Source organism: Setaria viridis, chromosome 4, assembly GCF_005286985.2.
Source record: "Setaria viridis chromosome 4, Setaria_viridis_v4.0, whole genome shotgun sequence".
In the NCBI taxonomy this organism is placed as follows: Eukaryota; Viridiplantae; Streptophyta; class Magnoliopsida; order Poales; family Poaceae; genus Setaria; species Setaria viridis.
The window spans coordinates 37,238,125-37,265,933 of record NC_048266.2 but is presented as its reverse complement, the minus strand read 5'-3'; the positions used below and the strand labels follow the sequence as shown (position 1 = coordinate 37,265,933).

Here is a 27,809-nt window from a genome sequence, read left to right as displayed (position 1 = left end):
AGCTGGGCGGGGCGCCGCCACCTAGGTTGCCCACCTTCTGACCCACCTTGCCACCATCCAACGGGGGGCCGCCATGCCGCTGTGCGTGCTGCACTCCACCGGCGACGGCGATAGGTGATGAGGTCATGGCTCCGCATCAATCGACGCCACCGCCTGCTAGGGGATGGAGGTGAGGGTGAGAGAGGTCGATGGGAGATGGGGTCGTAGCTCCGCAGTCGCCGCCGTATTTAGCAATAGAATTCACCCCAGGTCATAGGGGCCGGGTGTAGGCATAAAAGACAATTCGTGGAAGCTTAATAAGATTATATTAGCACAAAATGATTCAACAGAAATAAAATAATCTTTGTGTGTGCATTACACAGCTTGTCCGTTCATGTGCAATTTGCACAAACCCACCTTGCGCCACGTTGAATCCTTGCATCTTGGAGATTTATCTCCTCTCTTCCTTCTTCCTTCTTCCTTTTCTTGTTCTCTTGATGATAGGAGAACTATGATACTCTCATGTGTGTCTGGCTCGTTTATTTTTTTTACCCTTTGTTTTCAAGGTCCACTTTTCTCCCAGCGTTGGACACTTATTTATATGTGAGTGCTATGCGTCTGAACAAATGGCGTTTTGCATTTGAACCGATCAGTGCATGACGTTTCAAGTTAAGAAACTGATATGCACTAGTACACGGCACTTGCACCAGCCCTTTCAATTCCTGATCAGTTCACAAGAGCTATTATTAGCCACTCATGCATATATTAATCTATTCCATTCATATGTGCTCACGCTGCTCCATTCCAAGACCCAATGCTTAAGTGCACTCGTGTAACCGTACAGCACACACACACTCGATATTGTGCACATGTATATCCATTGATCTTTGGATCACTTATATTGTGCTTACATGAGTATTGAAGAGTGAGGAGAGGGTATTTCAACCCATAATGCTTATCCCTTTTATTCTAGCAACCATCACACATAGACCTTAATAATAAGAATTATTTTCTGTAATTACATGGGCCACATTTAAGTTAAAATAATTTAACACCGGGATGTGCTGATGCCCATCCCCTTCCTCCTTCCATCATGAGCTCGTGCCACTCAACGCATAGGAGAGGAAGGAGATGCCCTCCAGCTGCAAGCCCTGCAACGGGGGCAAAGGGTGGCAAAGGGTAGCGGTTTCGGCACAGGATAGGCGAGGACACAGGGCAGGTGCAGGTTGTAGGGCCCACCTGTTGGCGCGTATATGCCGCCCACTTCAACAATAAGGCATGAACGCATCGGCACATATACTCTGCGTACCCTGAGCGACATGAATTTTTTTGCCTCTCCTAACCTTCTCTGCATCCTATGACAAGCAAACTGCTTAAGAATAATGAAGATGCTGGTTAGCATTAGGAGAATACGTCTTTTCTTAGCGCACGAACTTGTTCATCCATTCGGTATGGGAGCTATTGGGACCTGTAGAGCACTAAGCCTGCAAGAGGAAGTGGGTATCTTAAGACTACGCCGAACTGATAAATGGCATGATTCAGCTTGTTATTGACATTACTCGGCTGATTGCTAGCATTATTCAACTAAATGGCTAATTGATGGCATTACATGCCTCAAGCCATGGACGACCCTACCTTGGGTTAAAGGTGGACAAATGTACACCTAATCTTTTTGGCAATGAGTAATTAATTAACTTAGTAGGTGTGATTAGTGTAAATTGTGATAGTTAGGTCAAGCTACGCATTTTGACAGTTTTAGTAGTGTTGGCTTTTTAATGTTTTCTGTCTTTTGGATTTTGGTATCAAGTAGTCTTTGGTGATCGCTGGGTAGCTTTTGTGGCACAGGTGACGGGCCCTGTGTGCCAAGTTCGCTTGGAGCCTCTTAGTGGTTTGGTTTAGTTATGAACTGTGCGGTCTACTGAACAAACTCTGTAATTTCGTTGCTTCATGGAGTAATGAAATTCGGGCGTGGCCCTTAGTGGAAAAAGCTACGCATTTTGATCCTAAAATCACTAAATAAGACATTTTTATATGATCTCTTAAATTGCCACATGGTTACCTTCCGAATTTTTCTTACAGTTTCTTTTAACATAGACATATAAATCATCTGTCCACCAATGTCTAAAACATGTTTGCATGAGAGCACATATACAATTTTTTTTATAACTTGCTATGCACGCATTTCATTAATCAGGGGAAACAAAAGTACGTAAGCAGGCGGACTAGCCTGAAGAAAGAAGGAAGTTGTGTTTCACAAAACAAAAAATAAAAGGAAGAACGTTTACCTCACAATATCAATTCATGACCTAAAGCACTTCAAAATTTGTTGAGCAGGGGTTCAAGTTATGAGTGCGAGCGGATTATGCATCCTCCTTTTGATGCGCTCCTTCCAAATCAACAAGCCACAAGAATGATAAAGATATTGAATTGTAGGGTGCTTTGATATTTTTTTTTCAAGATTGAACCAATACCAACATTGGTCCAAGGTAACCACACCCATGTGTGAGCTCCACCTATTATGCATCTCTAATTCCAAATATGACTCAATTGAGGTTTGTTCTAAAATCTTTTAAAATTTGACCATCAATAACTAAAAAATCACATAGATTGACATGTAAGGTTGATGCTACTCTATTCATATTATAAAACTCTTTTCTGGATAATATATATTTTTAGATATTGCTAGTATATATTTTAGACCGTGTTGATGTACTATTGGACTTATATTTGTGACAAAGAGGATACGCCAATCACCATATTTTGTAAGAGCACTGGGCAAGTACCTAAGGGCAACTACATAGGTGTTATTTAATAGACGGTCTCATGCATTGACACGTAATCTTGATACGACTTAACAAACAACATGTACAATGTGTTGTCTTTTAAGCTGTCCCATAGTAATTCTATTTTCTTAATTTATGTATAGAAAAAAAGAAATATTATGAGTTGCGTGCAACCAAAACTCGTACAATGGTGAAGTAGTCATCTCATATTCCTAAAATCTAGCCTATGAGGCGGTTGTTTCGAGAAACTATGACCTCTTTCTCTCTCATCACCCTCTCTCCTCCACGTCAGCAAAAATTCTACATGGTATTGCATGAGATGACCAATGAAACTGCTGAAAGCAACTCCAGCAATAGCCCTTAAATCAAAGCCCCCAAAGGTCAAATGGAGGTTCTCTATTTTTTGAGAGTCACGAAAATACTTCCAACTCCAACAATAGCCCCATGGATAGAGAACTCCCTAGAGACCCCAAGAATGGAGGGTGGAGAGGGGAATTTGGAAGCCTTCCTAAAATAGGAAGATAAATAGAGGGATTGCTGGAATGTGTTTTTTTTACTCGGCCCTCTAAACTTGGGATAGGAGGCTATTTAGAGGGTATGCTGGAGTTGCTCGGCCTAAAATACACTTAAAAAATAACGGAAAAAACACGCTTACAAGATGTGCCAATCGGGTACCCGATGGGTAGCCAAATTTCCGCGGTGGTGCGAGCCAAATTTCCGCTGCTTGACCGCACTCAAAAAAAAAACCTCGATGCCCACCATCTCTTCCCTCCTCCTCCGTGATTCCCCCTGCTACGCTCCATTTTTTTTCTTCAATTCGTCAGCCTCTCCGCTCCCCATAGCAACATTGGCGCCCTATTCTTCGTCCTCTCGCAGGTGGACACGGCGGCGCGCCCCTGCATCTCCCCGGCAGGTGTCGCTCCCGGGCATGCTGGAGACCCCAGCTGTCAGCCCTGATTATGGAACTGTGATTAAGGGGTTGTTTGGGAACACTCCACTTCACGAAAAATTGCTCCACTCTACCAACTCCGAAAATTTCGCAGCCAAACGCGTCTAGCTCCAGCAACTCCGGCTCCAGGAAAAAGGTGGAGCAGGGGGTAGATCCACGTTTTTTGTGGAGTTCCTCAAGAGGTGCTCCAAAAACCCCCTTTACATACCTCCTCGTAGAGTTGGTGGGTATTTACCCACCATTGCCACTCGTTACACAGGTTACCGGTTCGCGAAACAAGAAAAAGCCTCCCGTCGCGCCGTGCCGCCCCTGCCTTCCACCACGCCGCTGCCGCGCCGCCCACCCGGCCGCCGCCACGTCGCCCGCGCCGCCCGCGCGCCGCCCCGGCCTGCCGCCCGCCTGCCCGTCCCCTGCCGCGCTGCCCGTCGCGCGCCCGCCCTACCGCGCTGGCCGCCCCTGCCGCGCCGCCCGCCCGCTGCCCCTCGCGCCCCCCTGGCCACCCGCCGCGCGCCCACCCCTGTCGCGCGGCCCGCCTCTGCTCACCGCGCTACCATGCTCGTGGCCTTCCATTCCCTACCAGGAGAAGAAAGGGAGAACTAAAGGAGACTGACAAGTGGGACCCATTCACATGGGTGTAATGGACTTTACACAGCAAGACCTTCTGTTTCCGGAGCTGGATCTGTGCATTTTGCCAAACATGTGGACAGCTCTGGTATTTTTTTGGAGTTGGTGGAGTGGAGCTGCAATGTGGTGGAGTTGGTGGAGTGGAGCTCAAAAATTTGGAGTGGAGTGCTCCCAAACACCCCCTAACGCTGCCATTCCAATCCGATCCCGCGGTCCTACGGACTCATGGTACCTATGCTGATGCTTTCTGAATCCACAACATGCCAATTGGAAGTAATCCTGTTCATCTCTTTGTGCTACTTGAAAATCCAGGAAAAGGATCTAACTTTTAGATTGGATTTGAGTTCTACAGTTTGTTCATGGTTGATTAGGGTTAGGCATTGTCAGATGTAAGGCCAGTTTGGTTGAGTTGGAAAACTAGTAACTGTTGCTATTTCGATGAGATGTGATTAGTTCCGTTTAGGTTCTAGATCTTGGCAACTAATTATATGGATACGATTCAGTTTTGTCACTGAGTTGCAGGACAACACATGCATATATCAGGCAATTCTAAACCTAATGGCTTCTGCAGTTCGTCAGAGTGTTTCAAACGGAGCAATTCTCCCTTTACCAGGCGCTATACAGTACTGAGCTTCAGATAATCGCAGGGTTCTAGTTAAAGATTCATGTGTAACATGCGATTGAACAGGATCATGTATTCTTTTTGTTTGTTAAAAATTGAGTAGACTCTCTCTCCATATCTTCGCTTTTAAGAGCCATCGCTTTATTATAAAATCAATTCACTCCATTGCAGTAACGGGGCATGTACCCAACGATGTTTTTTGAAGCTTTGGTCATCCTCAGTGGAAGTTTTAGAGCAATCAATGAGGTGCCATGTAGGTAATTTTGATGACATGGCACACTATTTATGAAGTGAGAGAAGAAACTAGTTTCATAGAGATGAAACCATGTGTACACTGTTTCTAACATAGCTTGTATCTTGCATGTAGTCTTGGAAACAACAAATGATGAAATAATGCATTGTGTGATCTATTTCATACATGAACTAAATGATCTCTTGCTTACGTGTCATTCCCCTTCGCATCGAAAGAACCTTCTGCATACCAGCGTTTCGCTTCACCTGCAAATAAAAACAGGAACAGATTCTACCTGAACCAAGCTAGTGGAACTCCCTCTTGTTGTAGCGTGTTGCAAAGCATCGTGAATCGTTCAATGTGCTTGCATGGATTATCAATCTCTACTCCTTGAAAAAGACTACTTTCAGCCATCTCGATTATTCTGTGATTCAATTCATACTGCATGGCTGCAAGTATTGAGTCGGATTTCTGCATGTCAAATTGATCAGTTAATGGTATTGCATAGTCCCTCAGTGACTTTTCTCCTTCCTTCTTGCATTGATTGATCAGAGCCATCTAGACAAAAAAACAAAAATAAAGATTTTCTTTTCTAGAGAAAAAGTTAGATCTTAGAAGTTAATAAAAATTAATATAAAGTTAAACGTAGCAAAACTAACTTGTTCCGCAAGCGTGCGGATCAGTTGTAGCTTTTCCCTTAGACATTCCCCAAAGGTTTATCAATCCACGGAACAAGGGATTTAGGTGCTTAACTAAAAACTAATCTATGTAATCGAAAGCTCTTTGTATAGAATAAGATTATGCTAACAAAAGAAATAAACAGTCTAGATCAAAACAGATAAAGAGTAAGGTTGTGAACAAGATAGGTGGAACGCTTGTCTTAGGGATCTAGAATCACTTGTAGATGCAATCGTCATGCATGAAAGAACTAGATCTACGTGTTATCGTGAGTGGATGTGAACCTCGCATACTATCACTACACAGGGGTACTCAACTATCGGACAATAAGACCACGACATGATGATCATTCTAGGTAAGCAATTAAGCAACCCAAACTAGCGCTGGTCAGCCATTACATGAAAGAGCATCATCAAGATACGATTGATAACAAATAGATCTTAAACAAGAGGTTCAACGATTACAAATCAAGATCTCCATACAACTTCAAGGACAAACAGAAATTTTACCCCATGATCTTACACATGTTGACATAAATTGGGGTAAAGGATGCCCTGTAGATCAGCTGGACCGAAAACGACGACGAACGGGTAGGAAAGCCCCAAGCCGATCGGCTTGGGATGTTTCTCCCTCCTCTTGTGCTCCGCTTCGCGTGGCTACTGTAGATCCAATCTTCTCTCCATTTTCCGACCTTGTGGTGGCGGTGGATGGTGTTTGCGTGGTGTTTTCCTCCCTTCTCCAACTTTTCTTCCTTGTATCCATGAGGGGATATTTGTAGTCTTTCATAGGCGGAGGCTCTAGGTCGATGGTCAGTGGAAAAACCCTAGACATGTCGTGGACTTCACGCTGAAGAAATGGGAGCTTGACTGGGCCCGGGAATGGGCTGGGCCGACTAGCCTGGAGGGTCCCAGGCCGATCGGCCTGGTCTTCTCCTTCCTCGTACCAGCTTCTCTCAACGACCCATATCCAAATATCTATTAAGCTCTTCATGAAAACCCCCTTGATTATGTCATATTTCCTGTCAAAATACAATATGCTCTGAAATACAACACATATGCAATAATGGGGTTATTTCAAGTGCTAAGTGGTGGGTTAGTGTAAGAATATGCATGAAAACACTAGTTAAATAGCACTAAAAGTGTGTCAATAACGAGCACACCTCGCTGTCTCCATGCCACGCGTGTGGGCACCGTTGTGCGGCCTCATTGACCCGCAATGTGCCACCGCCACGCCGGCCGCCTTGCCCTGAGCCGGGCCAACACTGCACGGCCACCTCGTATCCACCGCGCCAGCCGCCGTCGCATGGCCTCCACGTCCCGCGTCGGGCCACCTCGCAACCACCACTCCGCCCGTCACCGCCTGCTGTCCCCCGCCCAGGACAAGCACGTGTGATCGAATCGGGCGAGATGCCCCGCCGCCGCCATCCTAGGGGGGTGCGCGGACTTCCAGCTACCCCCTCTAGCGGCAGCGAGGGAAGGGGAAGGGATGGAGTGGGTGGCGGCAGCTAGGGGTTTCCTGGTTGCCTCCCGAGTCGCCTGAGCGGGGGAGCGACGCGGGGCCGAGTTTTTCCCTTTTAGTACGACTGAATGTTTTGTCTCTTGTTCTATACAAACTTGATATGTCATTTTTTGCCATCAACACACTATTAGATCAAGACGATAAAAAACCTTGAAACACACTTGCCCTCTACATAAGCAGGATACAGATATCCTTACAAAAAAGTAAAAGTCCACACTCTAGCCAACTCTCATCCGTAGATTGGATCACCACCCATGTGCTGGGTAAAAAGAAGTCCTTGGCGCCAACTGTTGCGATGTTGTTGTAAGTTTGTAACCATATGTCCATATCATGTAATGCTGGTATCTGCAGGATAGCTCATATACCAAAAGCCAATGTATGACCGAGTAAATAACATGGAAAGAAGAACATGTCCTTTTCTTTTCAAAAATTAGAATACCATCTTATAGTGAAAATATTGATGGACGTTCAGAATTATAAGTCTAAATTTTTTTTGAAACGAGAATTATAAGTCTAAATGAATGTAAACATATATGAAAGGTCGTGTTTAGTAGAGAATTAGTAGTGTGTATTAATATTAACATGGAGTAGTGGATTGGATTGATCAAAACAGGGATAACGTGCGTGGCCCAGATACACAGTACATGCATGTCACAGGATTAGGTGTTGATTAACTGCAGACGCCAATGCCTAGTCCCCTACCACAAAATGATTGCATAATAAATGGCCCAAGAACGGGCCCACTCTCCAGGGGTAAGTCGGTCTTTCAGCACCTTCGCGAGGTGTATAAATACCCTCAGCCTGCCACTTGAATATGGTGAACTCATTCCTACACTAGATCATCTCCCCACGGCCATCTATGTAAAGATTATTTTCCAACAGTGACGCACAAGCACTTGTTCTCAATTGGGCATGGGAGGCATTAGGATACTTGTAGCTACTTATAGCAGTCATTATACTACCACGAAGGAACCTACCTCTGCTTATGGCTAGCATTATTCAGACATGAAGAGGCCTCGCTCTACTAATCGCCGGCATTATTCAGACATGAAGAGGCCTCGCTCTACTAATGGCCGGCATTATACTGCATTCTTGCTATCTTCTAGGTATGCTTTCGAAGACTGAAGAAGAGTACACGCTTTGGCTGCACAAATGTACAACAAATGTATGTCAGGTAGTTATTGAGCGCTACTGAAATTCCATGGCGCACCAGAGCACTTCGAGCATGAATTCTTCTGATGCACTAGTGCACACGGCAAATTTAGATCCTCACTTTGAGTGCTGGACAACAGGCCCCGCGTCCAATGTTCGATTTCTACGTTCAATGTTCATCCTGCTCCAACGCGACGCAGTTGTTCCGCTGCGGCGTCGTCGAAACAACGCAGCGACAAAACAAACCCTGCTGACTCCTCCGTCCTTTCGAGGAGCCGGTGGTGTCTACTGCCTAGCGTACTGCAGAGTTGCCTGGCTCCGATTCAGTAGCTGGTTGCCTGGCTCGAGCAACTTTCCTTAGACAACCTGGTCCTCGTCAATCGCGTGACCCGTGAGTTCGACATTTGGATTTAAACCGGAATGTAACAAATGGACCCGGTCATCCTCAAAATGTCAGAGGGCCGACACAGTAACCTGGCAGTTTCTTCCTTCTATCTTTTCCGAAAATCAGTAACCTGCAAGTTCCAGGCATACTGGCATAGCAGTAGTGCTGGATCTATGGGACCGAACTGCCTCCCCGTGGATCGGAATGCCTAGGTTCAACGACCCCCGTATTACGTTGCGCTGATCTATTCACTGAACCCCTGTACTACGTTGCTAGTGTGGCGAACTAGCGATAATTCTCACTTTGCATCAGAGGGATTAATTTTTATAAAAAATAATGATGAGATAACATTCTCACTTAAAACACTACCTACTGAAAAGTACCTACCGTGACCTTATTCAGAGTTATAGGGATATAGCCCCAGTTCTAAGCAAAGCATAAGAACGTCCAAACCAGGATAAAAGCACTCCCTCTTAGCTTCCCTTTACAGCTCTGAAACAACGCACACCTCTAAAACATTGGCTGGGGGGAAAAACAGACGTAAGAACCACAGTAAAGGGTTTCTCTTCAAGGATCGAGCTCCGTCATGGGCCATTGATTGACGACGCCTGTTCGGCAGCTTCTTCAGTTATCAGCTCCCATCATCAATTTGAGGTTAAAGCAATGGCCTTCGCATCACACCACCTTTTCGCACCCCGGATCTCCTCCAGTCCTCCACAACCAGTGCTTCAGTTGCTGACAAGGATTTCATAGAAGTTTTATGATATTGAATTATATAATAAATAATCAATTTTGCTGACTTGGTAAAATAGTTATGATGAGAGAAGAGAAAAGAGTTTCATCAGATGCAGACCCACATGGGGGCTCCTATGTGACTTCCGGTAGCCAGTTAAGCTTCATGGCTTTAAAGCCCATTAGTCCAATTTGAAATCTAAATTAACATATCACCGGAACGATCTTGAAAGATCGGAGAGATTCGTTGACTATATAGTCAACCTTCCTTGAAAAATCTTTTTTTGCCAAGCAGAAATAATTGAATCCCTTTCAAAAAAAAGCTTGCTGCCAATGAAAAGATTCTGGAATGCTAACTGAGTTTTAATAAAATGTTAGAAATCCAAATAGCTCAGTTAGCTGCTGCTATTCCATCTGTTGAGATCGGAGAGATTCCGAGACAACCCGAACATAAAAATGTTCGTGCGGTGATCATGAAGTGGGAAAAGCCTTCTCGGAACATGTACTATGCTAACAATGCAGCGAAGTTCCATGAGGAGAAAGGCATGACATCTCAAAGTAGGTGCTCCCCGATCAATGGACCCAAGGGAACAAAGAAGGATCCCAGCTACCCAATGCTCGAGTGCTCGATCTAGGATTACCACGCCAAGCATGCTCTATATGATCTTAGATCAAGTGTCAGCATCATACCGAAGGTAGTGTATGATAAACTCAATTATCCTCCCGTTCGTCCCACAAGAATGTGTCGTCAAACTGCTATCCCGAGGGTATCATAACGAACGTTATCGTGAAAATTCGAAACACCTAAATTAACATAACAATATACTACTTTCAACATTTTTAAAAAGTTAATCCAACATTTAGAAATACTAGATTCAACATTTTCAGAAACATACTTCAAAATTTTGAAAAAATAAATTTTATATTTAACATTTTAGACGATCTATTTCAACATTTTGAAACAATGAACTCAACATTTTTTAGGGAGTGTTTGATTTGAGTTGCTTATGCATAAGTAGCTAAAAATAAGCAACTTTTAACCCAAAGAAACCAAACACTTTACACCTCCTGCCCTCATTCAATACACTTTACTCCTCTCTCTCCCCTCCCCCATTGCCAGCTCCTCTAGGGCCATCCCCGCCGTTGGTGACGACTACTCCATCCTCGCCGCCATCGGTCCCTCCCGTTCCTCCGTGCCGGTCGCCGACTTTCGCTCCCCTTCCTCCGCGCCGGGCACCAGCGGCCCCTCCCCTTCCTCTGCGACGGGCGCCAGTGGCCCCTCCCCTTCCGCCGTGCCGGGCGCCGGCGACCCCTGCCCTTCCTTCGCATCAGGCGCCGGCCTTCCCTCCGCCGGCATCTGCACAGGTGGACGGCCTCCCTCCCACAGTCCGCGCCACCCGCCGCTGCTCCCGGCCACCTGCCGCTGCTCCTTGCTCGCCGCCGGCCCCCGCCCGCCGCTCCGTGCCATGGATCGGGCGTGTGCAGCAAAGAAGAAACGTGGGGAGGCAAAGAGGGGTAGCAACATAAGAGGCATACATGACAATCTCATTCAATGCTCATAAGCAAGGGTATCCAAACAGCTAGATTAACTCTAAATAAACAAGTTTTAGCTGCTTATAATAATCAAGAGGAACCAAACATGCTCTTAAAAGAACAATCAACATTTAAAAAAATGGTCATCTTCTTCCTGGCGATGGTGGCAACGCGGGGGCGGCGCCGCCGCCGCGGGCGAGAAAACGCGCTCGGGCGCGTGTAGGCGGCGCCGGTCGGTGTCCGCACGCGTCGGCGACGGCGGATGGCGGTCGCGTGCGGGGCCAGCGGAGGCGGGCGCACGAGCGCGACCGGCGGCTGCGACTCGGCGGCGGAGGCGAGCCGCGGGGCATAAGGAGCGCGTGCGGCAGGGACGGTGCAGGCCGGAGGTCGTGCGGGCCACGGCGACGCCGGCGGGCAGCGCGGCAACGATGACGCATGGGGTGACGACGGCGCCGAGGAGGCGGCGGCGGCGGGCTCACTTAAGGGTTGAGGGAGATGGGCATGAAATCCGACGGCTGATGCTACTTGCACACGATTCTTAAACATTGGAAGTTGTACAAGGAAGAAAACTGCCGGAAGTTATACAGGTTCCGGGGGTTGTTTCGAGCTGTGCAGCCGCCCCGGCCCCCAAAACGAAGGGGCCTCTCCTCCTCCCTCGTACGTGTACAATACAGTGTACTATTGTTTGTAGTCGTGTAGGCAGCAAACTGTAGACCATAGTTATGATTTGTATTGTAGTTGGGCCTGGCCCAAATGACGAGCGCCGAGCAACAAGTAGGAGCCCAGAAGCCACATGCTCACGCCACGAGAAGTCCCGAGCCGATGCTTGACGTTGACGATTGGTTTTTTTGCTTGCCCTCCGTCCGTCCCTCCTGCGCCGCCCACGACGTCACGCGCGGGCCGATAATCTGACTATCTGATTTGAGACGCCGACTGACTCCTCCTCGTCTGGTCTCCACGAGTGAGGTGTGATTTGGACAACGGCCGACGGCGGCAACTCCGTTTTCTCCAACGCCGATGAAGTCTGCCGAGTCACCTATTTGCCGCAACGCAACTACAACGAAAGACCGAGACGGGGTAACACATACTTGGCCCCGTGTTGATCTTCCAAGTTCAGATTCCATCAATGTGCCTCAATATCTTATGCATAATTTGCCCTCCTTGCAATCTTTAGAGTTCAGACTTAGAAAACCTATCAACCAACCGCAAGTATTGTAACTTTTGTAGTTTACTAATTTTGTTGAGTTGATCTAGTATGATGGTACCTTTTCTAAATTACTAATTATCTTTTTGAAATTTTTTGCGCCATATTATGGATCATATGGATATCGATTCCATCATCAATAACTTGGCGTCTAGAAATGTTGGAAGAAATTTCTAAAATAATATATATGAATGTTGCCTTGGAACGCATTTAAAAGGCCTCTCTTTTCAATGTCGCCTCAGGCCACTAAAAATCTCATGACCAGCCCTGATCACATGAGAGGAGAGTTCCATCCCAACAAGTACAGTTATGATTGACCTCGCTAAATGTGACATGAAATTGTGCATGGAGAGTGACCTCACTCTTTTTTTAAAAAAAATAAGATGATGAGGCAGGAATTGCTCGGAGAGCTTGGTCCCGACGAGGCGCATCACCATGGCTCCCGTGCGATCGAGAGTTCGCGGCGGATGGAGGGAGGAGGAGTCTTTTACGTGCTCAAATATATAAAGCCGGGCGGGCTAGGGCTTGAGATCAGATCCCGCTCTCAAAACCAAGGGATCCCAGTTGTATAATTGGATCGAGCCCCCAAAAGCCAAAACCAACAGGCGAGCAATAATGCCCTTGCAGCTTTACACACAAGCATTAGTACACGAACATGATAAATAGTACTCCGTAGATGTACATGCTGCTTGGTATTTTCAATTTGGCAGCTGTAGTGTTTTCTGATCCAACAGTCAGCGAGTTTGAGGCTTTCTTTTTCAATAATTAGTCAGCGAGAAATTTATCACGCCAGTATGGGAGTTCGAGATAGTCTCAGCAGAAGGCAACTAGTGCGATGGACATGGAAGGAGCCCCAGGCGCCCCGCCGAGTCCCTGTTTATTAGGCAGGCAAGAACGCCATCTCGGAGCAGCGGACGCCGCCGCCGCCGCGATCACTGCATGTCTGCATCTATAAAAAGATGCCAAACCACGGCAAATGGCATGACCCAAACTGTTTGTTAAACCTAGGTAGTAGCATTAGCCATGCAGCTGTTCCACTTCATCGCGGCGTGGCTGTTCCCCGGCGCTGTCTCGAAGGTGGCCCAGGCCGCGATCGCCGAGTCCTTTGAGCCCGACAACGCGTCGTCTCTGGCGTTCAGCGTTAAGACGGCCGATGATTCGGGCTCCTCCGTCTCCTCCTCCTCGTCGTCGTCGTCGAGCGACGGCCACCCCAGGTTCTTCACGTCCCGGCAGGAGCACAGCCGGGCCTCGCCTCTGTGCTTCGGCCCGGGCGGCGGCGGCGTCGGGAGGCTGCTGCTGCGGGGCTCCCGCGGCGCCCGCGCGAGCTCGCCCACGAAGCACGACGAGGCGGCGGCTGCGGCGGGCGTGGCGCCGGCGGCCAAGCAGCACGGCGACGTGGTGGGGAGGTACCTGCGGAAGATTTCGAGGCGGCTGAGGAAGGCCAGGAGGACCCCTGATAAGGGGTCGCCGTCGCCTACGTCGCCCAGGCGCGCCGCGGATGACACGGCCCGCGAGAAGGCCGAGACCGTGGCGCGCGCCATCGCATACTGCAAGGACACGCTCCGGCGCGGCGCGACGCCGCCAAGGCCACCGCCCTCGCCCAGCCTCGACGACTGGCTCCACGACAGGCAGGAGGAGATCATCGCGAGCGCCGCCGCGTACTGCGACAGGAGCACGGACTCGCAGACGCCGGGCCCGCGCCTGGAAGGCGGCTCGCTCGCCGCGCACCGCGGCATCGAGTGCAGGGTCTCGCCGCCGCGGCCACGCCGCGCCGGCGAGCTCGCCCAGATGCAGGTGATGGGAAAGCAAGTCAAGGAGTCGACGCGCTCGGCCTTATCAAGCCGGGAAAATTCCATCACCGCGGGCGACGTCGTGCACGGCAACGATTCACCGCCTCACGGACACGACGCCATGGACGGTAGGTTTCTATTTACCCGCCCGGCACTTATCTGGTCATGCAATCCTGATGCACGTACGTCAATGTCTAATGCATTCGTTCTCTATGCATGCGTGCAGAGTGCCGCCGCGTGCCGGCGACGATGGCAGAAATTGCAATGTCGTCGTCACCAAGTGATCTGGCGGCCGACGAGTTGGAAATGCGAGGCAGCTTCGACGAGATGGAGTTTCTGAATATCTTCGACGGGGACGAGGAGATGATCAACCGTCACTTCATCACTATACAGATCTGAATTAATTAATAATCGGCTTCGGCTCTGAAGGGGGCATTTGGTTCCTCGAGCTAAAGTTTAATCCGTGTCATATCGAATATTCGGAGGCCAATTAGGAGGACTAAAATGAGTTAATTATAAAACTAATTGCACAGATGAAGGCTAAATGACGAGACGAATCTATTAAGCCTAATTAATCCATCATTAGCAAATGTTTACTGTAGCAGCACATTGTCAAATTATAGATTAATTAAGTTTAATAAATTCATCTCGCCGTTTAGCCTCCATCTGTGTAATGGGTTTTGTAAATAGTCTATGTTTAATACTCCTAATTAGTATCTAAATATTCGATATGGCAGGTGTTAAAAATAAGCAACGGGAACCAAACGTCCCCAAAAATTCAGGAAGCGGTGTCGAAGATTCAGGAAGCGGTGTCGAGGAGTTTGCATCGAAAAGACAACTGAGAGGGCACGAAATCATAGCTAGGAACAAATTAAACCAACATTTTTGTTAGAAGAGACAGGGGAATTAAGTAGTTAGATATGTCCTCACAATGCGAAAAAGCACTTCCAGATGAAAAGAAAGTTCGTGTCAGTTTAGTAGTGCAAGCACAGCATGGCAAGATCTAGGGAATTAATATCAGCTTAAGTTTTTTCCATCAAATCTTATAAGCATAGAAATTTCAATGTTGACGCGTGATGTTGTTTGGCATGACAGCAAAAAACCAGGCAATTCGTGCGTGAAATTGGGAGGAGCCTTCCATATACACACCAACGACGAGTGGCCGTTTAGGCAAGAACGCTTGTCATCTCCAGCCGACGACGCCTTGGATGATCACGACGTGAATATAAGATCGTCGATGCCACCATGAACAACGGAATGCATGCAAAAATCACATTCCATTTCAATTCGGTTGTCCCCTCCCCTTCCTACGAGCAGTCGAGCACTCGCTGCCATGAATTGGATGTTCCCGTACGCCGTGGGTGCGACGACGGGGCCTGGCCCAGGCCCGGCGACCACGGCCGCCACCGCTGCATCCTCGGAGCCTGACTGCCCGTCGTCCCCGGCGTTCAGCGCGGGCGGCGCTAATAACGAAGCCGGTTCGGTCTCCTCTCCATCGGCGACCTCCTCCTCGTCCAGCTCCAGCGCGTCCCGGCGGCAGAGCCCCTCCACCTCGCCACTGTGCTTCGGTGCGGGCGGCGCCGGGATGCTGCTGTGGAGCTCCAGCAAGGCCCTCGCGCGCGCGTCCAGGAACCCAGAGGGTGAGGTTGCACATGCAGGCGGCGAGCACGGCTCCCAAGGGCGACGTGGTGGGGAAAATCCTGCGGAGGATTTCGAGGCGGCTGAGGAAGGCCAGCCAAGGAGTCGCCGCCACCACGCAGCGGCGCCGCCGACGACACGGCCCGCCATAGGGCGGAGGCCGTGGCGAGCGCCGTCGCGTACTGCAAGGAGACGCTCCGGAGTGACCCGTCGATGTCCTCGCCCAGCCTCGACTGGTGGCTCCACGACATGCAGGATGACATCATCGCTGGCGGTGCCGCGCACTGCGACGAGCGCGGCGACTCGCGGCCACGTCGGGACCGCTCTCTCCTCCAGAGGCAGGCGAAGGACACGCACTACAGGTACAGGGAGTACTCGCCGCGCCCGCCATCACCGCCTAGGGACGGGTCGCTCTCCGCCGGCGCCAACGCCCATTGCAACGAGCCGATGCATCACGGCCATCTCACCGGTGACACCACACTTCTCGAACCACCCGCAAATGTCTTCGCAGCTACGCATGCACGCAATGCCCCATCCATGCGGTTGCCACGTATACATGATGATCGAGAGTCGGCAAAGCCGTCGCCATTGGTGGCCGGGGAGTTGGAAATTCGCGGCAGCTTTAGCGAGCTAGAGTTTCTGACAACCTTAGATGGGGACGAAGAGATGATCAATCGTCGTCCTTTTAAGGAACTACGGCGAGCAAGAAGCTAGCCTGAACGATTATATTGATACGCGAGGTTATTGCGTACAAATTACAACCGCAGCTGCTAGTGCAGCACAACACCGCCTAGAACAAAACCCAAACAGGCGGGCGAAAGAGGGAAGAACACACTAAGAAACAAGAGAACTCTTGGTGAGACTACAAACAGAAAACCGAACTTAAGCTACCAGTTGCAGTCAGCTGCCGATTGTCCATGAACAACACCCTGAGAAACATGCTTGCCAGCTTCCCAAGGCCAATGCACTTCCATTCACCCATCATCACTGCGCCACACCGCTACCGCCCTTCCACGTCAAACGACGGGAGGTATCGTCGAAGGATGAAGGAACCGCCCAGCAAGGGGGGACTAAGAGTGATGGAACCACACCGACGAAAGCTCACCGGAAACGACGACCTCCCTTAGAGGTGGTGGCAACATCTTTCACAGCACATCCGGGTTCCAACTATCACCTTTCAACGCCCTTCAAGGGAAGGGAACCAAGGAGGAGGAAAGGCCGATAACAATGGAGAGAGAAACCCCGGCATTTGGTTTGATGGTACTATCAACAAGGAGAACGACGACGAAGTAGAGGCACCAGCAGTGGAGTCACCGAACCACAGAAGATGCCAGCAATAGGAACCAAGAGGCCGGCCTGCAGAAAGAAGATCACCGAGTTCTCTCAATCGAAGAGGGCTGCAGCTCATGGCGATATCAGGCTTCAGCAGAAGGGTAGTAGTGGTCCATGCGAAGGTGATGCACCTCCCCGCGCACCAAGCGCGGCGCTTTCGCTGCATGGCTGGTTGACCGAGCGAAGGTGGAGCACCTCCCCGCGCACAAGCGCGATGCTTTAGCTGCACGGCCACCGACAGAACTCACTGCGCCCTTGCCGCAAGAGCATCTGCAGAGACGAAGCGGCGCACCTCGCTGCCACAGGGACACGCCCATGCTGCCACCATGTCATCTGCTGCTTTAGCTCCGGCAGGAGCAAGGCAAGTCGAATGCCACCACCACCACCCGAGACGCCAAGCGCGCAGCTGACAGCCACCTAGAAAGAGCAGCTGTCAGCGGCCGCAAGCACGCACAGACGCATCTCCGCAACGTTGAATTACGGGATGGCCACGCACAGAGGAACCCCAAGCCTCCCCCAAGCAGGAGGAGCCAGATCAGGGCCCCAAGTGGCCGGATCTGCGACAGGGAACCTAGCCATGGCCTCTCTAGACCACTCTTTTGCCGCATCTCGATGCGTCATGGCTGACGCAGCCCCGAGCACCCCCACGCGTGAGGAGCGAGATCCGAGCCCCAGATGGCCGTATCTATCGCGGGACAGCCCAGCCATAGCTTCCCCGGACCTCGCAAGGCTGCAGCACGCCGGGATTTTGGCTGCATAAAATCACAGGATGAAGAAGAGTGGGAGGATTGGGAGGGAGGCGGAGGAGAGGAACAGGCAGGGGCACCGGCGGCGGCAGGGTGGCCGGTGTGTGGCGCTCTCTCGGTCGGAGTTGGGGGGAGCCCCCTCGCGTCGCCCCGGAGACGACGCCGAGGGGGTACGAGTCCCGTTCCTGGGAGGGAGGGAATCTGTCCCCCAGAGATGATCAATCGTCACTACATCACTATACAAATCTGAATAAGAGGACTCGTTTTTAGGGAAATGGCGTCTGCGCTCTCATTTTACAAGCATTTTGAATCAAAAATACATCTGCTTGGAACCCTGATGTTCGTATCGCAATGCATACGAACCGGAGATCTTGTGTCCTATAACCTAATAAAACTAAAAACCTTGTCACAGATTGTACTCTTTCTGAAGTGGAACAGGTACTGATTTTACCAGTGATTGAAACGCACGGCGACGCACTTAGCCTGCGGCAATGATCCACTCGACTGGCACTGCTTAGCTCGTGCAACGCTATGCTAAAGGCCGTGCGCCAAACCTGCACCCACAATGGTGACGTGCCTGAGCTAATGGGTTGTGAGAAAATTGCTATTCGGATCAAACGATGGAGAGGCTAAACGACCCGGCCCAGGTCCACAGATTACTGAACATGTCAACTGTCTCGTCTTCGCTGCATGCCTAAACGAAGGGTTAAATCGATCGTTTTTTAAGTAGAAATGGAAATGGCTATTTCAGAGTTCGAAATGGCAAATCATCGATGTCAGATCTGCATCTGGCAAACCTTACATGTCAAGCATAGAATAGCAAAGCCTTAACGTTTTTGGTAGAATTGATCGTGTTTTTTCTTCAAGCAAAGTTGTATGCGTCATGAAGCAGCTTGGAGCCTTGGACACAATCAGTGAATCACACAACACAAGACAGAAGGCTGGAGCTGTGCTCTGTGGAAGTAGAAAAGTCAAGAGTGCGAGTGCAGCTTCCATCCCATTGGTTGCTTGCAGAGTCTCATGACATGAGCCCCGCCCTGCCCTTCTGCGTCCCCACTGTTAGGCCGTAGCCACTCACCATGACCTGAAAAGATTCTCATCAACCATCAAGTGGCACCGCAGACAGAAGCTCACCCTTCCACTGGTGTAGTGCCTTTGTCGGTGGCCGTGTGGCACACGACCGCACGGGATGTTGGCGGCTACAGTCCTGAACAGAAGCCACTTGGCTATCTGCCCTGATGTCTCTCGGATGGATCCACCCTCCTTCCTTCCAGTTCTCCCTCCTCGCATCGTTGCCGGCGCCAAACCTTCCCCCTGTACAGATCAGCAGCGCATGCCCTCGACCCGTCTTGGAAGAATGGGAGTTCCGGGTTGGGCAAAATAAGGGCAACGAGCGTAAAGTACATAGGAACTATGCTGGCACGCAAGAAAGGAGATTTTGCGTTATTGTTCCAGTTCGAAGGTCAATGGTGATTTTATTCCTATTTTTTCAACTATACGTGATTTCCCCCGCTTTTTCAAATCAAAGATTGAGTTTGTCCCTAATCCGTTAGGAGGGCTTAACAGTGTCAATTTAGCTATGGAATGACAACTTTATTCATGTGGATACGCCCTCTTCTTTTCTACCCTATAAATCATTTCGGCAACATTTTGACATATTGTAAAAGAATTTTGACGAAAACACTTGACATATTTGTATATATTTTAATTTTGACAAGTTGGCATAATTTGCACATCTTCAAATCTGATCAAATTTTGGCAAGCACTTAACAGAATTTGTGCAAGGGCAGCGTACGTACTCGGTACATGTAAATTGCTCACCAAAGGCACAAGAGAACAAATTAGGGTGTCATCGGTTTGCAAATACTATCTTGTTGCCAATGCTTTATACTAATCACTGCGTAAACTGGGGCAGAAAAGCGCATACTTAAAAATGCCCAAAGATGTGATCTGTGAGTACAAGGGGGATGCGGAATGCCAAACATAAAAAAAAAGGTATTAAATGAAATTTATGGAACAAATATGCATCCTGAGAAGTCAAGCATAGTCTGGGCTGGGCTTGCTTTGTTTGTCGTTGGGCCTGAGAAAGCAGCTTGGACACGCACACGAGTGAAAGAAAGAGCATTCCACAGTTCCAGGAAAAAAATTGCATGGGAACGGCCCCCATAACCATCGCTGTGCGGCCCCGTCTCGATTTACGCCGCGTGTGCTGTCCAGCGATCCTGGACCCGTCTCGATTTGCGCCGCGTGTGCTGTCCAGCGATCCTGGAACGGAAGCGCGCGTGGGAACGGCCTGGCTCCGCCTCGACTCTCAGCTCGGCTGCCAGCTGCACGCTCGCTCGTTCCGCAAGCGGCTCGCTCCGCAGATGGAAGCTCGGATCTTGCTCGGCTCGCTCCGCCACGCCTTATCCATTCGTCCGCCGCCGGAAACCATCCTCGGAAAAAAAAATCGCCGCTGCCTCCGTCTCCCTCCTCCACCGCTGTCGTCTTCCGTCGTCTGCCGCTGGCCGCCCCTGCCGCCGTCCTCCGTCGTTCGCCGCTGGTCGCCCCCACTACCCTGGAGCTCGGCGGCCGCCCCCGCCTCCCTCCGTCGTCCAACTCTCTCCACCGAGGTGGAAAAGAATGTGTGGCCTGCGGTCGTCGCTCCCACTGGCAAGGTAAAGCCTATGATTTACAAGACGTTCCCTTCATCTGAAGCAGCTGATGCGCACAGGTTGATGGAAACTAGCACCCACATTGGCAAGATACTGTGAGATTAACTGGCTTATTTGTGTCCTCTATTTTGACAGAAATCATATCTTCCAGATGCCGGTTCGAGCAGTACTGGTTCCCGCAGGGTTATGATGCTATTATCTGTTTTTGTGATTTCTGAATGTGCATGTTAACTTCCTCCAAGCTTTTGATGCTATATGGGGCTAATTGTGATTTCTGAATGCAGGGGGTAAATTCCTTTGGGTTGTACTCCATACGTTGTTCAATTATCTCATTGTCTATTTTGCTACTGAATAGAGCACACTAATGCTATTAGTAGTTTTAGGGTGCTGTAACAGCATAACTGCATAAGTGTGCAACTGTCTGCTTTGGGTTCTTCTTTTTCAGTTAGCTAAGTGATTTTGATACGTGCAATTGTCTGGTTTGGATTTTCTACTTTCACATAAATCATCATCCACCAATACTGGTCTAAAAGTATCTTTTACTGCACTATATCATGCTACATTTGTGTGAATGTGATTTCTGATTGGCCCTTGTAATTGCATAGCTAAATTCACTTCCTGACACTAAAAAGAGAAGCACAGTTGTGATAATATTATCACCATATTATGTCACTGCAACTGCGAAGCTGATATGCAATTGGTATTTGTTTCATTGCGTGACATGTAATGAGCAGTCTCGTATTATCAGAGGAGGGAATCACATCACCTGGCCTTCTCTCCTAGGAAAAAATTGAGAAGGTTTAACTTCTTTGTTGGTGTTCACTATTCTGATCTTTAAACGTTGTTCACAGCCTACTGTAATCATTCAGGTTTTAATTTTCTCATGCAGATGGAAGCTGAAGTTGTCAAGAAAAGGAGGACAGAATTAGAAGAGATCTGCCAAAATGCACACATAGAACCTGATGTCAGCACGGCTCTGAACAAACTGATGCTCTGATCGAGAGCTCCTGGACTAAGTCTGCAGTGATATTGTCCTCGATGAGATCGAGCTCACCACCTAGTTGGAAGTCAAGTTCTTGGAGCAGTCCGGAGTGTGAATGTTTGATGTTGTAGTTTATACTTTGTAGTAATCACATATGTACAGAGATGATCAATGTATCATCTTTTCTTGACATGATCAATGTATCATTTTTTCTTTTGATATGAAATTATATATGGATGTTCAAATTTCTGGAATGTGATGGTATAAAAAAAGAAGAAAAATGACAACAGAACAGAGTGTAATATGGTAAAAAAAGAAACAAATTATGTGATCTCATAAATGGCTGGTTCTTCTAAAACAGCTTAGATGAACAATAAGCATCAGTAAAAATAAATTTATGCTGTAACACAACAAGGTTACATATTTTCTTTATTTGTCGGTCCATCAAAATCCAATTTTCTAGCAGGCAGCTGCATTGTGGCAGCATGATCAACCCAAAGTAAGAGACTTGTGTATCCTCCTCTAATATATGGAACGCTCATGACAGAAGAATTCCCGTGCATATTGAAGTGTGGTATTGTACTGTTAGCATCAACGCTACCATCATTTAGATCCTGTCATAGAATATGAAAATGTTCATAAAAATCTCATATTCATAAAAATAGTATGTAAGCAAATAAATATGAAAAATAAATGCAGTCGAAGCCAAAAGTCTTACAATAAATTTATCTGGGCCAGCACCTTCATAACTATTTTCCGCTACATTATTTGACTCTTCTCCTACAGTCAAACACATATAGTTAATAATACAAGTATAGAATAAAACAATAATGCTAGAATTGGTACAATCAATACCTTTATTTTTAGCAGTTTTCTTCTTCTTGCCTGTATTCTTTTCAAGGGAGATGGTCCCTCGTTTACTCTTTGCACCTTTTACCACCTCAGAAACTCTAAACGATATTGTACCTTTAAATGTATCTGTTGCGAAGTTAGCTGAAACAAGAGGAGCCTCCTTCGATTGTTCTTCCATCTTGCTTAGATAATTATCTGCATCCAAATCCAACTTATCCATAGCTTCCTCCAAAAGATCAAGAAGTTCTTTTGACTTTGAACACTTCAATGCAATAGATGTTGCCTTCCGTGAGATACGTGCGGTATGGGTTTTTAAACTTTCCTTCTCAGATCCTTGTTTCTGAATATAAAATCCTCTCTTTGCATATTTTGTCCATCTGTGCTGGATATATTGCGAAGGCAAAATGAAAACATCGTTGACATTGAAGACTTTGAAGGCATGCTTGCACAATATACCTATCAGATATGAATGCCATGTTTCATCAATTTGTATTAGATGCTGTATTATTGCAATTTCAAATTTGAATATATATATATATATATATATATATATATATATGTACCTATGGATTCGTACTTCCTGCAAGCACATGTAATGGTACTGTCTACTTTGTTGAATATGACAGTTGCTCCATAATCAGAATACATATGTGTAACCGTATATGTCAGAATTGACCCTTCGGCTTGCAACAACTTACAAGAGAATGAAAATTGTTTGTTAAATTCTTCCTCAAACTCTTTATACATCCTCCTTGTATATGACTCAGCTGCGGTCTTCAACAGAGGAATATGAGTAACTGGGCTCTTTCGACGTGAATTAAAATCTTCATCCAACTCATTATTACGAAGACTACTGGAAACCTTCTCACATTCTTCAAGAAGTTCCGAAAGATCCAGTTTTCTACGAAATATTTTCTTAAATACATTATTCATACCTTCGCTCCTTTGGGTCGAGTTCATATCAGCTGTAAATGAGTCACGATACACAGCAGCCCATTTTACCCTCAAATCATATAGGTTTGCCATCCATTTGTTTTCCTCAAGGTTATAGTCACGCAACAATTCATCCCACTTCTTTTTGAAGTAAAACTCCGATCTGTCTTCATAGACACATCTCTTAAAATCAGGTAGAAACTTGTCAGGATGCTTTTGAATTACATGGCCGAGATGTTTAGCAGCATTAAGGTAAATATGCCACAAACAAAGGCGATGACTTGTGTTTGGAAATACATAAGCAATTGCTTCTGCCATGGCCGCGTCTTGATCAGTGCAGATTGTGCTAGGATGTTTGCCTGACATTGCTGTTAGAAAGGTTTCAAATAGCCAAACAAATGATGGTATAGTCTCATCAAACAACAATGCAGCCCCAAAAATGATAGTCTGCTTGTGATGGTTGGTTCCAAGGAATGGAGCAAAAGGCATTTCAAACTTATTGGTCTGAAACATTGTGTCAAATGACACAGCATCACCAAAGCATACGTAATCCATGATAGATTGGCCATCTGCCCAAAAGAAATAGCTATCCGACCATCTTTCTTGTCTATTTGCATGGCATAAAAAAAAAGTTGGATCCTCTATCTGCTTACGCTTCAAGTATTCCAGTAGTGTTTCTACGTCATTGGATTCTAAGTACTTCTTGCGCTCACGGCCAATCTCATTGTTGCAATCCATCCGTGAGAATGGCACTTTGTCGGCTCCTCCATAAACTCAAAAACCTGGGCTGGCTTCATCCCGGATTGCCTCATCTGCCCAATTAGCTTCCTGTCCGCTTCTTGAACACTTCGTTGGGACCTCAGCTTGTCACTTTTATTTGGACTAGCAAGGTAATGGTTGTGATCAAGTATAACCTTTTGCACCGTCCAAATCCCCTCTTTACTGACACTAAACTGAACACGAGCATCGCAATCCGTCCTTGTAGTGTGCCTTGATGACTCAGTTTCTCGATGACCTTCGTTACTGCAAACCAAATACTTTTGACGTAGAGTCCCATCACCTCGTCGCTTTGTATGGCTCTTTCTAATACTAAACCCAATCTTACCAGCATAGGTGTTGTACATCTCATAAGCTTTATCCTCTGATTCGAAAGCCATTCCAACTTTAGAAACGATCATAGGTTGCACAACTTCATCAGCCATCTGTTGTACATTAAGTCAGAATTAATGTGACTTACCTTTACGATACGAAATAAATTACGCTCTCTGTTATTATTTGTAATTTAGTTACTTTATCTTGTGCTTCATCTGCTATTTCTTCAGGTATCATGCAACAAACTCTGATGTTATTGTCGGAGTAATTCTGTGCAATCTAGCATATATATGGTCACAAATCAGTGGAGCTAGAGGTCATGTAACACGGTCAAACACACACGTGAAAACTCATGATGACCAAAGAATGTGAAAAAAATATGTACGTTGGCTGCATTCCGTTGTGTGCTAGGGCAGGCACAGACGACACCATAAGCGACGAGTCGAGAACGTTGTCCTTCTCCTGGCTTCCTACCGCCATTGCAGTTGCGATATGTGAGGAGGCTTCTCCGGTCGTGGAATGCAGACTGCTATCCTCTTGGCCTCCTTCTCCCATAACGACTGCTACGGCTGGGATGCTCGTCGAAGATTTTTATGGCGGCTGTCCTCGTGTGCCACGATTAGGATCGCACAAGGACGTCTTCTCCTGATCGAGGCTACGGCGTTGGAAAATGGTGGCAGCGTCGGCGGCACACAAGGGGTGCGGTGGCAGAAAACGAACGGATTCTCACGCGGAGGTTTTGACAAGAGGCGGCGCGGTTCTCATCTAGCGGAGGTTTTAACGCGAGCGGACGACGGTTTCTGCTAGATGCCCTGGTTTCTGTTTTGACGATGAGCCGAGCGAGCGAGCTAGCGATGGATCGATCGAGCGAGCCGAGCGAGCCAGCGGCCAGGCGTTCCCACGTGACAGAGCCGAGCGCGCGCGCTTCCGTTCGTGCGCTAGACACCCACGCGGCAGAAATCAGGAGGGGGGCCGCACGGGAGTGCTTTGGGGACCGTCCGCACCTAATTTTTTTCCCAGTTCCACCGCTGCGGATCGTCGGCGCTGCACCGAGCGTGCCTTTATCGGTGGCATGACCGCACGGGATGTTCTCGGCCACAGCCCTGAACTGAAGCCACCTGGCCATCTCTGCTCTACCCTCTTATGCCGCCCGATTCCTAGCCCGGCCGCACATAGCCCGATCCCATTACTCCAGTGCATCGGCAGGGTCAAATCGAACTTGATATTGCCTTCCATGTTCGTCGCTTGTGGCGTCCACAGTCAGCGTAAGCTCAGGCAAGCACTGATCGAGCCGCTACTGCTGTCCGTTGAACGAGATGATGTGTCCCGCGTACATCCAGCGTACGGCTCAACCCAAAGGACATCATTGGTCAACACCTTGTTAGTTGTTACCCGTCATGTGGCTCATTTATTGTATAAGCTCTGTTAGGCAACGGCGGATGCAAAACCACTGCTGGGAGCCGGGAGGAAGGCAGTGGACTAGCATCAATGTCTCGTGTACGGTCCACGCGGCGAACCGATTCCCATGTCACTTCGTCGTCCCAGATATGCCCTGTCTCGCATACGTGGCACTGCGGCAAGGAATGGAATGCGCCTAATTTAAGGGAAATACTACATCCCAAATTGCAAATTGCAAGTTATTTTAGTATTTTTAAATTGATAACTAGATGAATCTAGAAATATCAAAACGACATATAATTTGGGATAGAAGGAACTAGCACTAGATGATTATATACTCATCTACTAGTGTTATAGACAATACTACGCTAGTACGCTGTACTCCCACGCAGTATAGAGTTGCAGTATCAACTACCACCTCCGTATCAAAATATTTATCGCTGTTGACTTTTGATCACGACGCTTGACCATTCGTATTATTCAAAAAATTATGCAAGTATGAATTATTTTGTTTGTGTCTTACTTTATTATTATAGTTAATTAAGTATAACTTATGTTTTCGTACATTTGCAATAAATTTTTGAAAAAGATGAATGGTCAAACGTTAGCGATAAATATTTTGATACGGAGGGAGTACTATGGAGAGTACGGAGTACTTCAGTGTGTTACTTCTCCCTCCCATGCAGCATTAATAGTTCTTCGTTACATTCTCATTTCCATTTTACACTTGCTTATTGTTTGGTTTATCAGAGTTGGAAATGGGAGATCATATATCAAAGACCAGTTCTTCTACTGTGCGCTGCATCTGGCGTGCCTTGCTCGTCGGTGGCACGGTCACGACCCGACACGTGCGCGGCTGCAGTTGGCCATCTCCACGCCGGTAGATCCTGACCCGCCCGCTCATGCACGAACAAGATGAGGCGTGCGTGCACGGTGGGAACGGGAATATATGGCACCACCCGTTCAACACAGAGTGGTCGAATCGGACACGGCTCGATCGGTGTGTTCAGTTTCCCGTCTAGCATGTACAGCAGCGAGCACCATCAGCGTAGCTCGTCGGTTCAGGCGAGCACCGACGGAACCACGCCGCTGTTCGTTGACCCCCGATGATGTCACGCCTCCTGCGCAAACCCAACACTAGCACTGTTCGACTCGATGGTCGATCGTCGACACTCTGCCATGTGCTGTCATTAATAGTTTGAAGGTCTTCACTACACTATACCAGACAACTCCAGGCGCCAAACTGTTTGGTTTGGACTGTGCGCCGGGAAGAAGACCGTAGCATCAATGCGTCATGTACGGTCCACGCGGCGTTCCATGTCACTTCGACGTCCCAGATATGCCTCTTGCCTCGCCCACGTGGCAGGGAATAAGCATCCACAATGGACGTCTACGTTGCGACCGGAATGGCAGGCAGCTCCCGGCGCTTCTTGATATGCTGTTTCCTCCGTTCTCTTTTGGTATACTATTTTCTCTTAGCATAATGATAAAAGAAAATAATCCTACCTATCATCCTACTTATCATGCTATTAACTAGTTCTTGTAAACCAGCGATTTATTAAGGTCTGGACTTCTTAATGTCTATGTAATCAATCTTGATTGGAAGAACGAAGAGTCACGTATCAGATCCGAGACAACCATTAAGTTGATTGAACAGCGGGAAAAAAAAGAAATTTTTAGATTTGAAAATATAATTGGAGAACTGTCACCTCTTCCACCACTGCCGTGCCCGGCACGAGCCGGCAGAACCTTTGCGTCGCGTCAGGCAGCGTTAATGGGAGAAGCAGACGAGACGACGAGGCAACAGTCTCTCCTGCCCGGACGCGAGGCTTCCACTCCCACCGCCCCGGCCGGCCGGGCCTCCGTCACGGTGTCCACGAGAGCACGAGACGGCGACCTCGCCCCGTGGCTTCGACGCCGCGCCCAACGGCCAGGAAACAGTGGGGAGCTGGCCGGCTGGCCCTGGCCGGCCGTGGACAGGCAGGAGGCCCCGCGTCAATG

At 48.1% G+C, this 27,809-nt stretch overlaps 1 pseudogene; it reads right to left on the bottom strand.

Moving 5' to 3' along the window:
* Positions 1-21,949: 21,949 nt before the first annotated feature.
* LOC140222669 (protein FAR1-RELATED SEQUENCE 5-like) lies at positions 21,950-24,890 on the bottom strand (annotated as a pseudogene).
* Positions 24,891-27,809: the final 2,919 nt, after the last annotated feature.